Source organism: Dreissena polymorpha, chromosome 1 (genome assembly GCF_020536995.1).
Source record: "Dreissena polymorpha isolate Duluth1 chromosome 1, UMN_Dpol_1.0, whole genome shotgun sequence".
NCBI classification, from domain to species: Eukaryota; Metazoa; Mollusca; class Bivalvia; order Myida; family Dreissenidae; genus Dreissena; species Dreissena polymorpha.
Window position 1 is genome coordinate 177,280,250 of NC_068355.1, and position 16,905 is coordinate 177,297,154.

Sequence of the window (16,905 nt, forward strand, 5' to 3'; positions counted from 1 at the left end):
TTGCTTGCCTATTTTGTGTTATTCTAACATATTCGATCAATATATAACAATTCAACACATATAACAAATCGTATAATCTCGCTTTAATAACCAATTTTTTCCTCAAAACATTTGCCGTACAACAATTAAAAATGTGGAAAAAAAAAATAAACACAGCAACTGCAATAGAGTATTTGTATAAATATAGATGAACTAATTAACTATAAATATGATTTATTGCAACTGTTGTATACGCAAAATATTACAAATATACATTATAAATACAATTATATAACTGTTAAATGCGCACTATATATCATTTTTTACTGATATAAACATGCTTAAATGCTTCGCTACCAGCATCTTGCTCTCTTAATACATCAAATACATCATTACATAGTATTTGAGTCGCACTATGTTAAAATGTGTCGTCCCTTGTTAGCCTGTCGTCCCTTGTTAGCCTGTCATCCCTTGTTAGCCTGTCGTCCCTTGTTAGCCTGTCGTCCCTTGTTAGCCTGTCGTCCCTTGTTAGCCTGTCGTCCCTTGTTAACCTGTAGTCCCTTGTTAGCCTGTCCCTTTTTAGCCTGTCCCTTGTTAGCATGTCCCTTGTTAGCCTGTTCCTTGTTAGCATGTCATCCCTTGTTAGCCTGTTCCTTGTTAGCCTGTGCAGTCCGCAAGGTCGTTTTGCGCTTTAACTGATTTTTTGTAAAGAATATACTTCCTTTAAACGCAAAAAGCCATTACAGCGGAAAGTGTTGTCAATGATAGCCAGTCTGGACTGAACAGGCTTACCTGGGTCGACACTTAACGCGCTTTCATTAAGCCCCGTTTTCATAGACCGTGGCATATTTATTTCACGCAGTAAACAAATGGTTTGGCTTACATTTATACGACATGCGTGGTCACCAGTATCCATTTGATATTTGTTAGATGATCCATTTTCAATATTTATTTTCCACAACTAAAATATATTTGTATCTTTATACACATGTAAAACAGACTTGTCCGATTGTTTGCTATCATATTTGGAGTATACACAGTGTTTGTCTTCTATGTCTAACTATTATTATTGGCATGTGGTATGCGTAAGATAATTGATTTTCCAGTTTGGTTTATTTCCTTAAATATTTACAAGATGATACGCATCCTTTCTCATAAATATTTGTGTTTTTTTTTTCAAACCACGTCATGTATTTTGTTAGATTGTATGTACACGACTATTTACCCTATGATCAATTTCTCTGAACTCGATCTTCTAATTTATGTGTACTACCGCATGGTTAAGACTGACGATGTACTATGCACAAGTCGTAATAAATGTATGTTCTGTTCTGTCCTTAATCCTATTATGCCTAGCGTCTAGAAAAAAAGCCTTGGCAAACAGCGTAGACCCAGATGAGACGCCGCATGATTCGGCGTCTCATCTGGGTATACGCTGTTTGCTTAAAGGAATTTATGTAAGAAATATTCTAAATATAGAAAAAAATATACTAGACATCCCTAATTTTTGAAATAAATTGATCCAATTTAGAAGGATGGGAGAGTCCACTAGGCATTAATGGGTTAAAAGTTCGCCATTGTTCAAGCTGGTGGAGCAAAACTCGTGCTTGTTGACAAGTTACATATTACAATTTAAATTTTCCTAAACCTTGGCTTGAGCTTTGCAATTGATTAATAACATGTATGTTAATCATGTGTTATCATACCGCTACATTGATATCTGCCTGATATATATTTCTGCTAGATATATTTTTTATATCAGTTCAACAGGAAATTGTTATATCTGTCGATATGTGTTGGTAGGTCATATTACTCGGAACTATAACGTTATCATTTATAGTAAGTAGAATCAAATTAAACAAAACAAACACTTTGATATCAAGATGATCTATATTTTATATACAAGCAGTGACACACACACAAAAACAGCAAACACACACACATTATTTTCATTATTATAATGTCAAACGTCAAATATGATAATTTTTATTTCCGCTAAAATTTAAGCGTCGTAGAGATTGTTTCCATTATTGCTTATAAAATAGGTAAGGAGCTACATAACTCATATAAAAAAACATTTAAAAATCCGAATCCTTTAAGATTAGCTCTGTTAACTCATATCTACCTTGTTTCGATGTACCCGTAAAGTAGACTCACTCAAAAATGAACATCGCCCGGACCGGACTGTTCGGTTCCAGCGATTGTCTTTTTTTGCCTAATTGGGAAAAGTATTGGTTCCGCGCCATTGTCGCAAAATTGTGAGGAGAACACTGACATTGGGAAAACCAGCAATGTGAATGGGAGGTAGTAAATTCCGCCATTTTACGAAACTTTGAGTCACCTCGAACTGTCCCCAAGTATGTGCGTAAAACTACTATAATTTGGTCGAAATCAAAGAAGATGGCGATACTAATATTGAGCTGAAAAGATATATGTCTAAATTATATTTGCATTCACTAATTATTAAACTGAGTATTGCTTTACAAATATTCATGTTCTTAGGACCGACATGTGTAATTAAATGGTTATAATTTTTTTGGAAAAAAAACAGGCTGTAATTTGGAATGAAATGCCTTAAAAACATGACTTTTTGGGGGTTTCTTTTTATTTTGGATGCAGAATATCATTGGAAATATGCGAACAAAAAAGAACAACAGAAAATCAAAAAGTCATATCGCAGGTCTAAAACTTTAATTAAAATTGGTAAACGAATGATTAAGTATAATGTTATTAAACGTGAATTTAGCGTTAGTATTCACGGATACGTTTTAGTATATTTTCCTACCCGGATAAAATTGTAGTTTACATAAGAGTACCCGGGGTACGTTTAAGAAGCACCCGAGCCGGCTATGACCAATCGAGCTTTAAGCAATATAGGCATCACCACAGCAGGTTTCTAATAAACAGATTTCAAAATGTAGTCATGAAATAATTAGAAAAAGCATGATCACGGTCGCTAAATCACTTTTAAAGCGGAAGAGAAAATTGACTCGTTCGAAATAGTCACTTCATTCGAATGGTCGCCGGATGATACAAACTGATTTAGTGTAAAGTAACCTTTAACCTCTTGTAATGTGTCGTCTGCTCCAGGCTTGCCATACTAACACTATCGAGCAGTCGAGTGACATTGGCGACCAGCAGACGGCGCAGTTTGGCGCGGGAGATTCCGGTCTGGAAGTTGGATACACGGCGGGTCGCGGACTGCTCACGTAAGTTCTTATTGGATACACGCCCGGTCACGAACTACTCACGTAAGGTTTGAATGGATACACGGTCGGTCATGAACTACTCACGTAAGCTCTGATTGGATACACGCCCGGTCACGAACTACTCACGAAAGCTCTGATTGGATACACGCCCGGTCATGAACTACTCACGTAAGTTCTGATTGGATACACGACCGGTCATGGACTGCTCACGTAAGTTCAGATTGGATACACGGCCGGTCACGGACTGCACACGTAAGTTCTGATTGGATACAGGGTGGTCAAGTTCTGATTGGATACACGGCTGGTCACGGACTTATCACGTAAGTTAAGATTGGATATCCGGCCGGTCATGGTCTCCTCGCTTCAGTTCTGATTTAGTACACGGTCGGTCACGAACTCCTAACTTATGTTCTGATTGGATACACTTCGCGCGATGGACTTCTAACGTAAGTTCCGATTGGATACACGGCCGATCATGAGCACCTCACTTGAGTTTTGATTGGATACACTGCGGGTCATGGACTTCTAACGCACGTTCGGATTGGATATACCGCGAGTCATGGACTTCTAACGCCCGTTCGGATTGGATATACCGCGGGTCATGGACTTCTAAACACGTTTTGATTGGATATACCGCGGGTCATGAACTCCTAATGTAAGTTCTGATTGGATACACTGCGGGTCATTAACTCCTCACGTAAGTTCTGATTGATTACAGTGCGGGTCATTAACTCCCCACGTACGTTCATGGCTCGTATTCATCAATCAATTCTTGGACATTGATATAAGAATAAGAATATTCTTTAAATATGATTTTCTAAGAATTTGCTTTAATTTTGATTTATACAAGCAAGTCTCCTATCTGATAAAGACCTTAAAATTCTCCGTTAAGATGTATACGTTAAGTTGTTAGACTCGTTTACATGTAAACGTGAAGTTGCTTGACTTTTTTCACATATACACGTAAAGTTTTTTGACTTGTTCACATATGTATGTGACGTTTTCTATTTTGTTTACATAAATCCGTGAAGCATTTATTTCCAATTAAATTTAATGTTATGTATAAAAATACTATGGTTTTTAAATCATTCGGTAAGTAACAATATCAAGAAAATAAGTTACATGAAAAAATATTTCTTCGGAGTTTGAACCCGGGTCATTTTGTAGCGAAAACTGACCCGATTGTCGGGTCAGTCAGGGTGTGATTCTTGCTCTTGGAAAACCGGGCCAAATGTATGTGCACAGGGGCTAATAAGGGACGACTCTCTACGCAGGTGCTTTAAACCCCGTTTTCCCAGAACGAAAATCAATTATTGAAATTCACCGTTGATGATTGTTGATAGTTAAGGGACAGCGATATAAGCTGCTTTGCTTCTGGATTTAACACTTATGTATATTACATTCATTCATATGTATCATGCATACATACATAACAATTCCAGTTAATCAGTCATATATGCATATACTTAAACTTGTACATAAAACAAGTGATAAACATGCATGTATACATACATGCATAAGTGTTAAATCGAGAAGCGAAGCGAAGAAGCCCTGCGCAGTCATTGTTGACATACAAGCAGTTACAGATTTTGAAGAGAATTGCATGAAATTTCTTTCTGACATTGCAGCACCACAACAGTCCAACTGGAATGTTACATACATGCATGCACACCCATAATGACTGCGCAGGGCGGCGGTGCTTCTGGACTTAGATCATATGTACGTATACACGCATGCGTATCACTTGTATTGATGAATACCTGCATTCATATCTCTCTTATACATTATACACGAACATTTATCAATCATATTTACATATAAAATAGCTTGTACATAAACACAAGTGATAAACATGCATGTATACACGAATTCAAGTGATAAACATGCATGTATACACGAATTAAAGTGATAAACATTCATGCATACATTAATTAATGTGCTAAACATGCATACATACATAAATTCAAGTGATACACATGCATGTATACGTACATATGAGTTCTAGACAGCCCTGTGAGGTCATTGTGGGTAGTAGAACCAATTTATGAAATCATTTTCTGAAATTGCAGCGCCACAACAGTGCAGCTGGTATGTGACTTACATGCATGTAAACCCATAATGACTGCGCAGGGGGCTACTGGACTTAACTCATTTGTACGTAGACATGTCTGTTTATCATTCGTTTGTGTGTGTACATGCATGTTTATCACTCATATGTTCGAACACATGCATGTTTATCACCCATATGTACATATACATGCATGTGTATCACTCGTATGTTCGTACACATGCATGTTAATCACTCATATGCTCGTACACACGCATGTTTATCACTCATCCACTCATACGTCCGTATAAATATATGTTTATCACTTTTATATATGAATACATGCATATTATTACTCATATACAAGTTGTGACTTTACTTTATATGGAGAACGGTTTGAAATCGTCACATCATTCAAATATTTGGGTTTAACTTTATTTAAAAACGGAAACTGGTATTAAACAATACAATAAAAAACAATACAATCAATGGTATAAAACAATACAATCAATTTCAGATCACGGTAACATAATACTTCATCCACTTTTATCGGTTTGTAAATAATATGAATTCCCAACTGAAATCTGGGGATATTATTCTTGAAAAGAACTAGAGATCATTCATGCAAACCTTTTTTTAAAGAATTAAAATGCACAATTCAATGTGTCATCAAATCTTTCAGCACTGTATGACGAATTAGGAATAAACCCTTATTCGATAAAGGTAAATTAAAGATATTGAAATATTGATTCAAAATAATATCATGTACATGTACATTGAATAACAGTTTCAAAAAACAACATATGCATTACTGCTCCATGATGCGGAACGAAACCTAACATACAACAATAGAAAGTGTGCTTACCAACTCAAAACAATACTCAAGCTGCTGGGTTTAACGTATATATGTACTGATCATGAAACCTAACAGAATAAACACACATACACTTACAATCTCATCAAACACCAATATTTTGTGGCAATTACAATTGCTTATTAAGACCTTTCGTAAATGTTTATGTATTATGTATGTTAAACGGAGCCTCCCTTTAAATGAACACTTTTTAAGTAATGACTTCACGTGTAGGATAATGACAGTCTTGAGCATTGATACAGGTTTTGATGACTGACAATTTGGAACTACTGAGATGAACAAATAATAGTTTTTATTCCAAAAGAAGTTTAAGAAAGCTTAAAACTCCCAAAATAAGTTTAAGCAATTTTAAAACTCCAAAAGGAGTTAATGAAAATTTAAAACTCCACAATTACATTTATGCAAGTTTAAAACTCCCTAAATGAGCAAATACAAGTTTAAAACTCTCAAAATGATTTAATGCAAGTTTAAAATTCCCAAAATAAGTATATGCAAGTTTATAACTCCCAAAATAAGTTTTTGCAAGTTTATAACTCCTAAAATTAGTTTTTGTAAGTTTATTACTCCCAAAATAAGAGTATGCAAGTTTATTACTGACAAAATAAGTTTATGCAAGCCATGAAAAGAGATTTTTGTGATTGCGCCTACAGACGCTGACATTGAAGACGGTGTGCGCATGTCCGGGGGCGTGTAACGAGGCCGGGCCGCTGAAGCCTTGTACAGGAGGAGGAGGGGGAGGAGGAGGGATTAGTGGCGGAGTGGTGTTTCTCATTATGTAAGGAACAATTTTATTTCGGGTCACCTAATCCTGTGCTGCGCACACTTTGACGCGTGTACACGTAGTCCCTTAGAAATCAATTGGAATTGAATACCTTTATTACTTAAATTAAATTGTAAAGGCTACATGTCCAAACCATAAAATACTAATGAGCAGCAAACCGCATACAATCTGAACAGCCTGTGAAGAACGTGCAGGCTGTTATGGTTTTATGCTGTTCTCATAAAGCAATTTACACATTGCTTCAGAATGGTAAAAAATAGGTCGACACTTAATACTGCGCTAATTCAAAAAGTTCATAAAATATTGTCCTATATAAAGATACAATATGAGCATCTCCCTAGAATAACCAGGCTTAATGCATGTTCGTAAAATGTCATCCCAGGCTTAATGCATGTTCGTAAAATGTCATCCCAGGCTTAATGCATGTTCGTAAAATGTCATCCCAGGCTTAATGCATGTTCGTAAAATGTCAATTCAGCGTAGCATGTACATTACACAAGGCTAATCAGGAACGACACTTTCCGCATAGACTGGCTGTTTGTTTGAACGAGAATTTCTCTAAACAAAAATACTATGTACATGCGAAAAGTGTTGAACTGCGCATGCTACTCTGGGACGACACTTTATGCACATGCATTAAGCCCGGTTTTCTCAGAGCGAGAATTAGATTCATTTTTTAATCAAGGTTTTTGAGCATTTAATGATCAATATTATACAATTTGCTAATAACATACATATTGAAACTATCAATTAAGCGATTGAACATACGATCCTTCAATAGGTAATATGATATTCCAATAATAAAATTAATAGGTTGATCAAGCGAGGAGTCGTATAACCACGGTGCCTATACCACGTGACTTTTTCGAATCTGTGTTGGGTGAATAAAGCGCGACCAAGTGGAGAAATATTTAAAAAGGCATCATTAAAAATCTTAACTGGGTCGCGCTTTATTCTCCCAACACAGATCTTAAAAAGTCACGTGGTATAGGCATCACTACGGAATAAACTTAACGGTTACTGACGCAAGTAGGCCATCTTGTGACGATATTTCTCTCTGAAACACGCATGAGTCTCGGTAATATGGTTGATCGTAACATTTTAATAGTAACTGGGCTATACGAGTGTTATTAATTTGCAATAATTTAACTATTTTATGGGGCTAAAGATGGACATAGATTGAATCCCACAACCGCTATGTAAATTTGCCTTAGTTTAGTTTAGTTCAACCTATTTATTTAGCTCGATTGCATACAAAACCTAAGGCTTATTTGAAACGCTCTCGAGTCCGTGTCCTGGGCCTAGAACCAGTACTTGATGTCTATTGGGGGATATCTAATGAACGCTCCCACAGTGGGGATCGAACACGTGACCTTCCGATCGCTAGGCGGACACCATATCCCCTACGCATATCTTTTATTTAATTGTCTGCTCATTAAATTGAAGTGTCTTGCCTGTTTATTGCTATTGAATCTGAATCGTGTTGCTATGAGGTTAACTTTTATTTACCTTTCAATGTTTATGGGCCAAGCAGTTCTCCAGCTAGGGTTTGATAAGGGCAGGGAGCTTTTTTTTGTCAAAAGGGCACTTTCGAGCGCGCGGACGTATCTGGAATGCTCCCTGTTGCGTATAAATTTATATGTCATTAATATTTGTTAGAATATATTATTCCCATTATTGTTAAACCATTAAAAATTAAATGTCTACAATAGGGAATAAATTAATTACAATTTAATGAGAGATTTATAAATGATCAAATGTCAAAAAAATAAATATTTTTGTAATAAATAAAAGGGCAGCACTGGCCGAGTGTGAGGTAAGGGTCTCCTCAAAATCAGTAAATATAAATTATCTCCTGATAATATTTCTGAGGTTTCATAATTTGATAAAATCTGTATTGAAAACGTTAAATTTTCAAGAGTCCTGTTCATTTATAATATTTTTCTGAATGCCGTCCACAGATTTGCTTGACTGTTGCTCATCTACATCATCGGCGGTGTTTCATTCATGAAATTCGTGCGCCGCGCCGAGGGGAAGGAACTCTTGCCAAACTACGGATTTTGGTCCAACCTGCCTGGATACATAAAGGTGAGGTACCTGGAACAATATCATCGGCGCTCTGGGAAAACGGGACTTAATGCATATGCGTAAAGTGTCGTCCAAAGATTAGCCTGTGCAGTCTGAAGTTAGCGTATTGAATCGCGCTTTGCAAAAAAAGGGCATAATGCAGTCCGCAAAGGCTAATCAGGGACAAAACGTTCCGCCTTTTGCTAAGATTTTCACTGAGAAAGGACTTACTTTGATATAAAAATATCGTACACGCGGAAAGTGACGTCACTAATAAGCACGTGCGGACTGCATACAGCCCCGAGTTCATTAGCGCGGCTAAATTATTTTAGCAGATTCGTGTCCTCCTGGTAACACACTGTCACCAGGGGTTCGAATGATTTGTGACCACTCTCAAGTATAGACTTCTAGTACTCTTTGTTTGCATTAGACGTTCGACCAACTTGAAGTCTAATAGGGCTTCACGGGGGGGGGGGGGGCACTCAAAAAAACAGATTCGTCTCAGAACCGGAGGTCTCATGTATCTATCATTAAACATCATAATGCAGCCGAAGTCTTTTAGGGGGTGATGGCCCTTTATGGGAGTCTCCCGGTGCATTGATAAAGACGTTGTACACACACACTATGTATTTTATCTTGATTGCGTTTAAGAGAAATATCAACGGCTAAATACCATGTTGCAGTGCACTGTCCCCCCTCCCCCTTGCATTTCTTAGACGACTCCTATTTGCACGAAATCGCGGGGACCGACAAGAAAACTTTGAGAGCTACGAACTTCGAGCCAAATGATTCATAATATAAGTATTTCTTTACTTTCCAAAACAAAAGCTTTAAATAAATTAAAAAAAACAACTAAACATCAACAACACAAGTGTTGTTTAATTCACATGTTGATTTTTTATGTTGTAGAGTGGAACGCTATTCGTCATTAGTCCATGTAGGAAGAAATCTGCGTCGTACAACTCCATATAACAGCATACGGCGAGTGAACGCTTGACCGGCACAGGCTAATCTGGGAAGACACTTTACGCACATGCAAAACGCTACGTTTTCACAGAACGGTGCTCATATCAACAGAAGTTTCATCAAGTGTCATGTCATCAAGTGTCGTGTAGAAACATTCAATGCGTTTTTCGTTAGTGTAATGCCTGAGATGTGATTTTTTTGTATATATTGAATATTGTTTGTTGATTATACATTTAAATTACCAGTATATATTTTGTCAATGAATCGTTATACTACTATTGATTTCTGCAAAGGGGTATATTTAATGATGCGATGAGAACGATGCTAACTGATGCTAGCCGATGATAACCGAGGATAACTGAAGGTGAACGATGATAGCCGATAATAACTGAAGGTAACCGATGATAACCGAAGCAATGGAAGTACTCTTCAGAGAGAGGGGCATTATTATATTTTTGATTGCGTTATTATAACAACGAGCAAGCATTTTGTAATTTGTTAAATACATTTTAATAACCACATACCGGTAATAGCAGAATTTTCGATAAAATAACCGTTACCATTGCGATTCAGTTTGTCAGATCGTGTCCCGATTGTAACTTCATCATCGATGTACATCTGAAATAAAATACCAAAAAGCATCACTATTTGAAGACTGTGTTGTCGAGTGCAAGGCATGTATGCATAACTAAAGAATCATAATCACACTTACAGGTCACTTGTTGAATACTAGTATGAAGATTCAACAGCTGGACCCGACTGTAACTTTCCGATAAGTCTAAAAATGTTGAATAAATAACTTAAAACAAAACACTGAAATATTTACTCCCAATATCGTTAATGTATTAATTAAATCATGTATTACAGTAACCTTTCAGATCTGGAGCATAGTTGTAAAAATCGGTTGGGCTGTAAAGGAAATACATTTATTAATAGAGTAAAGCGTCTGGAATGCATTGTAATGATAATTTTTAAAGTACGTGAGTTTTCTTACAAGGTGTTTAAAAGGGATATTATGGGCAATTTTCACTGCTGATTTGAGCTGAAAAGAATTAACAGGCCAAAAGAGTTAGTTAAAATGTGGTTACAGACCAATTATCTGCAACTGATCTTTCTTCTAATTGTTTATAAAAATATATATTATATTCGATATTTTACATGACTCACCCAGTCCTCACAGCCGAAATGATACGTTCAACAAAATAGTGTCCTTGTGTCGTATGAACGAATCTGCACTAAAACTAAATTTAGATTCACATTGAAATCGAATCATTTTCATATTCAAATGCATTATGTTTCTCTTTCCGGGATATTGTTTTAGCATTATAGTATGTTTATGCTCTATTAACAAATTTAAGTGTATATGAAGTGAGAACACCGCAAATAAAAAAACGGTTGCAATATACGCCTATAAATTGTAAGATGCCCATTATATCACTTTAAATAGGCTGAACAGTATTTAAGCCTGACAGACACAGAGGAAGCGCGTTATATCTGACTCGAAGAGGTCCCGGATTGGAATCCTATAAATTTCATTCAACTATTTTACTTGACATTATAATAATTGCAGAAAACGTCACACATGACAGTTTGTTTTGGTAAATTGATTAAACGACACTTTTAATACCAAAAATACAACCTACGCACAGAGATTTGTCTGGAACAAGCACTTTTTAAAATAAGAATTTCAACGAGTACATAAAATACAGATTTTTTTGCTGCTTATGGCAGTGTGAAATACACCAGAATTACTTTATTTACTAAGCCTGTGTTCTTGTTTAACAATGCATTGTGCACTGCACGGCTATGCACGGTTATACTAAACGCATCGTGAAATTTTGTCACCGATTTCAGACGTATTCAAGGATGTATTCATATACCTTAATTAAGATTTCGGCACAAACTGCAAGAACACTTGTCTTAATGCACTTACGATTTTTTTCACATATATTTTAATAACTTCAGATATTTGAACAAATAAAGTTCTTAACGGCGTGTTCACATTCTTCCAGCCTGGAGCAAGACTGCCACTGATTTGTTCTCAATGTGTGGCTAAATGGATAAAAGATCAAGCCTACGAAACAAGAGAGAATGGCGTGAATGGAATACATCCGTGTCATTGTGTATTTTTTTGTAATCTTGTTCTCCATCTGAAATTTAAATATATGAAGATCATCCTATTTGCTAGAAAGGTAATTCGGAAATTTAACACTTATTCTTCCCAACCGGATCCCCTTCCCATCCCTTACATGCCCACTCATTTTGGCCCAAATATTCACATCTCTCATCTTGTCTAGCACTCCAATGGTCGAACAATCATTAAAAATCGTTTTCTTATCATGCTTGTAGATGAATATTTGCAACATAAACATGCCAGTATCTGTGCTTTTACCATTTAAATTATACTAATTCCAATTCCAAAAGGATCCCATTATAATACTGCAAACGTTTAAAGCATTTTTGAGCCTTTCTTTTTCCTATTGCAAGCCTGGCATTATTTTAACGATCGATATGTTGTTTCATTAACTTCAATAAAAGTTCATGTCATGCGAATGCAGACACCAGTACAAACATTGTTTTGGCAGCCATATTTCGACAAAGCATTTTTCGACACAAGCCCCATACAACAGAAAACACAGAAGAATGCAATTTAAGTCATAAAAATACTCAAGACACATATAGGATATTATAATAGCCACATAATACAAGTCTAACATTGTAACATTGCTTTTATGCAAGAAGAGAAAAAAACTATAGAAATTACGAACTACTGAGGGATATTCGATGTTTTAGTTGAATGTAACCTAAGATGGCGTCGTTTGTCAACGCATTTAGTGAACGAACATAAAACATACATTTTAGTAACGAATATAAAGCTTATAATGTAATGACACAGGTAAATATTTGTTTCTTACATCTATTAATTTGCAATAACTATAAATTTACAATGCTTTTATAACTACAATTTCAATTTCTCAAACAAATGAATCGTAAACTGTACATTTTCAAAAAATGATTTTGTGAAGAAAGATGAATGAGTTGCTCCCCTTTTCTTTAAGTATCTCTCTATCGTACGGTGACCTAGCGTAGAGATTCACCTAATGTCGATTTGTTTACATCAATCAATGCGCTTTAGGTAAATAAGTTGTTCACCATTGCATAACCTAAGGCGCAACTGGTTCTGCAAAATTAGGTAAATTTGCTTTTTTAATGAAATATTGAAATAAACACAACCCCCTCAAATGTAGAAAGAGTGTGTCTTTACAGTGATTTTTTTTTGCTACAGCCTGTGTCATTTGGATTGGGAAAATTAGCGCGATAAACCATGAAATTGGGAAAAATATCGCGATAAACCATGAAATTGGGAAACATTATAAATATGATTATAAGAACAGAATAAAAATTGCTAAGTTCATGTTTGACAGCATTTTTATATTATAAAGTGTTGCTTTCATGTCTTCTTACAACGTTTAGTTAATATCCTTCCACATGCATATTAAACTTGCAATAATCTATAGATTCTTCAATATACATGTACCATTATGATTTAATCATCTCTTTAAGAGTATGAATTTAATTCAGGATGTTTTTTAAAGTAAAATATGATATGGTGAAAACATTAACAAATATTAACAAACACACTTTTGTGTTCTTGCTGTGTTAATGTTGTATAAAATCGAGCTAAAATAGTACATTTGATTTGGTTACCTTTTAATATCTTGCACAATTGACATCCTCAGTTCAATGCTATTTCACCAAACTATACAGCGTGACAAACATAATAAAGCAGAATATGCATATGAATCTGAATATACACAGATCCACTCACATATAAATCAAATCATGTTTGTCTCTTTCAATTTTCGAACAATTCTCGTCTTAAATGCTTTAACTTTGTGAACTGCAATTTCCCAACACAGATTTCCATGACGCACATTCACTGTGAACATTTCTAATAAATATTTGTTGTTGTTCATCTCAAACATAGTATTTTGCGTTAATTGACACACACATTAAATTATCTCCTTATAACCATGTGATATCAGCTGTTAATTTTAGTGTTATTTATCATTTTCGCTGCTCATCGCAAACTTCTCGTCTGCTGGCCGCCATCTTGGACATGTGTAAAAACAGGCGTTAACAATCGGGATACATCGACTATCGTCGGTATCCTCCGCAATATAGAGAGAGGTGTGTGGATAGCAACGTAAAATCGTATTTGGCTACATTCGCGAACATTCGTAAGTCAGTTGTCATTCGACGAAGACTCGACAAGCTCGATCGGCACTGATTCTACGAAATTAACGCTAAATGACATTGTAATCTTATTGGCTTAATTGGGAAAATTTGGTCATATTTGGGGAAATTTTGGTCAGATTTTTGGGAACGTCATTTTTTGCAATTGGGAAGCAGCCGAATATCGGCGGTAATTTTGGGCAAAAAAAATCACTGCTTTATTCTCCACTTTCCAATAGACCATAATGCTGTTGTAGACTGGTGACTTCCGGTTTCAAGAAGGTAAGAAAATCAATTATCATTTAAAAATAATATTGGAAATAATCGTTGGATTTGTTTGATAACTATTTTTAATATGTATAATATTGATTTTGATGTGTTGTTAGCCGTATGAATAACTTTTTTGAATACACAATAATTAATGTTTATGGTGGGTGGGGTATAATAATGTTTATTTATTGAAAAATAGAACTGTGTGGAGAATTTGACCACTATAACCACTATAGCAATACGGCTGTAAAACAATACATTAATACGTATCTGATGATTTTTGTAATACATTTAACATTCTTGGTTATAATATATTGTATGGTAAACAACAGTTGACATATACATGTAGCTACTGGAAATAAAATGTAATTATTGTCACTGTGCAGCTTAACATGTTATTTCTATTTCCTTAAGGACACTCGCGTAGTAAAATTATAATAATAGTTACAGGGTTAGTTACTGACCCGATACGGTATATACGGTTCTGTGGAAAACCATATTGGGGCGAGACCAATATGGTTTTCCACAGAACGGTATATCCCGTATCGGGTCAGTAACTAACCCTGTAACGATTATATCACGCCAAAAACTTTCCATCTCAATTTTCTGCTTCTGAGTTTAGCCAAAATTTGTGGGGGGTAATGTTATGAGCTGGGTTATTAGTACAAACAACTATTTACCTTTCAAAGACATGTGTTTACAGTCACATTGTTTTGGTCTGGTGTTTAAACAAACATAATAAGCAGAATATGCATATGAATCTGATAAAACGCAGATTCACTAACATATAAATCAAACCATGTTTGTCATTTACCATTTTTGACCAAGAATCCTGCCACTGTTCTTTCTTGTAAAAATAACATGAAAACGGTCCGCTCGGAAACACACTTTCACTTAAATTATTTATGTTGAACACTGAATGTTTATGGCTTAAAATAACTCTCCATGAAAGTCGAGTACACATATTTTGCTAATCAATGCATGTCATATGAATATCTTCACTAGTTAAATTGTTATTTGTAAGTTTCACTGAAAATTGTGCTGTCATTCTGCATCTCAATTTTCTGCTCTTTAAACTCATTTTTGATAACGAACCCAACGAAAGGAAAAACGCGGAAAGTCCTTTTGTAGGTTACAGAGTACTAAACACATTTGAGCAGCCAGTTATTTTATACAGCCTCATATCGATAAGCAGTAGAAAATCCAAATGCGCTGTTACTGTTGAATCGACGATTCCGGGCGGCCATTTTGAATGTTTCTACTGCCCCATATAGTTTACTGACACCATATAGAATATATGGGGTCAGCATGTGACGTCAAACAGCCAATGAGAGAAGAGTATTTTGCAGATGGCGTGGTAACCAAATATTAAAATTCATATGACTAAACTATAATACTTCATTTTTATTTATATAATATATTGTCTTTTTTAAGATATCGGATGCCACATGGACATCATTGTGTGCAAACTACTATTACACCTAAGAAGATTCAACATATCAGACAGACATTCTCTTGCGCACCACAACATAGAACAGCGAATTTAAATTAACTTCCAAGAGATGCGTAGCCTAGAAAACATCTTTTGCTGGACATAATTTTATATGATGTGATATGCAAGCTTAGAATGGTTGCCTTTCCTTCCAAAGCTTAGTTCGCGAGGCTGCTCAGCATATTTAGTTTGAGGTACTTGCACATATTCTCAATTTGTTTGTATACACGTGTTCATCTATATCATAATCATATATTTTCTATAACAAATTCTATTTTAATATATATGTGATCATGCAAAAATATCTGTGCAACAAGCAACACCATTTAAAACCAGACATAGTATTCAAGTCATTCAAATTCAAAATGAGTTATTGGCTCAATTTTTCATCAAATAATTTTATGGTTGTCACTATGTACATGAACTTTCAATTAAAAAAATGATTTATTTGGTTGTCAGTTTTAATGTGGTGTGTGTTATGTGTATTACTTATTAATATTATTTACATGTTTTGCCTGCATATAATGTACTATCTATATATTTTTTTCTTTTCAGGGAGGAGATGAAAGTATCTAAAAGCAGACATGAAGTGATATCTTGATATAAAAAAAATATGAAAAGTTTACAGAAATAGAAAATGTTAAAAAGTGTCACGGAGTAATGTTCTTGTAACTCTTTGTTTTTAATTGACCAGCCTTGACAAACTACATACCTGGTAACTGTTCTGTGGAATTACATAATTGTTCAAGTATTGCAGTGAAAGAAAAAAATCAAAGTAAAGATTGAATACAAAAATAAAAATATCATCAAACATTTTGACAAATCAAACAACATTTCATGTTTATTACTTGGTGCAGTGGTAATAAGATCTTGCAGCCCCCTTTTATGACTGAGGCTGTTGAGTATTTTCATTAAGCATCTTTAAGTATTTTCAGATATTCAGGTTTCATTTGAAATTTATTCATGTATTACCGGTAGTACAAT

General features: G+C 35.2%; 1 long non-coding RNA gene across 1 annotated transcript; it reads left to right on the plus strand.

Moving 5' to 3' along the window:
* The first annotated feature begins 3,074 nt into the window (after positions 1-3,074).
* Positions 3,075-10,094, plus strand: LOC127862774 (uncharacterized). Its single transcript, XR_008040788.1, has 5 exons — positions 3,075-3,188; positions 5,258-5,342; positions 6,760-6,884; positions 8,852-8,978; positions 9,867-10,094. It is a non-coding gene; the product is annotated as an uncharacterized LOC127862774 (long non-coding RNA).
* Positions 10,095-16,905: the final 6,811 nt, after the last annotated feature.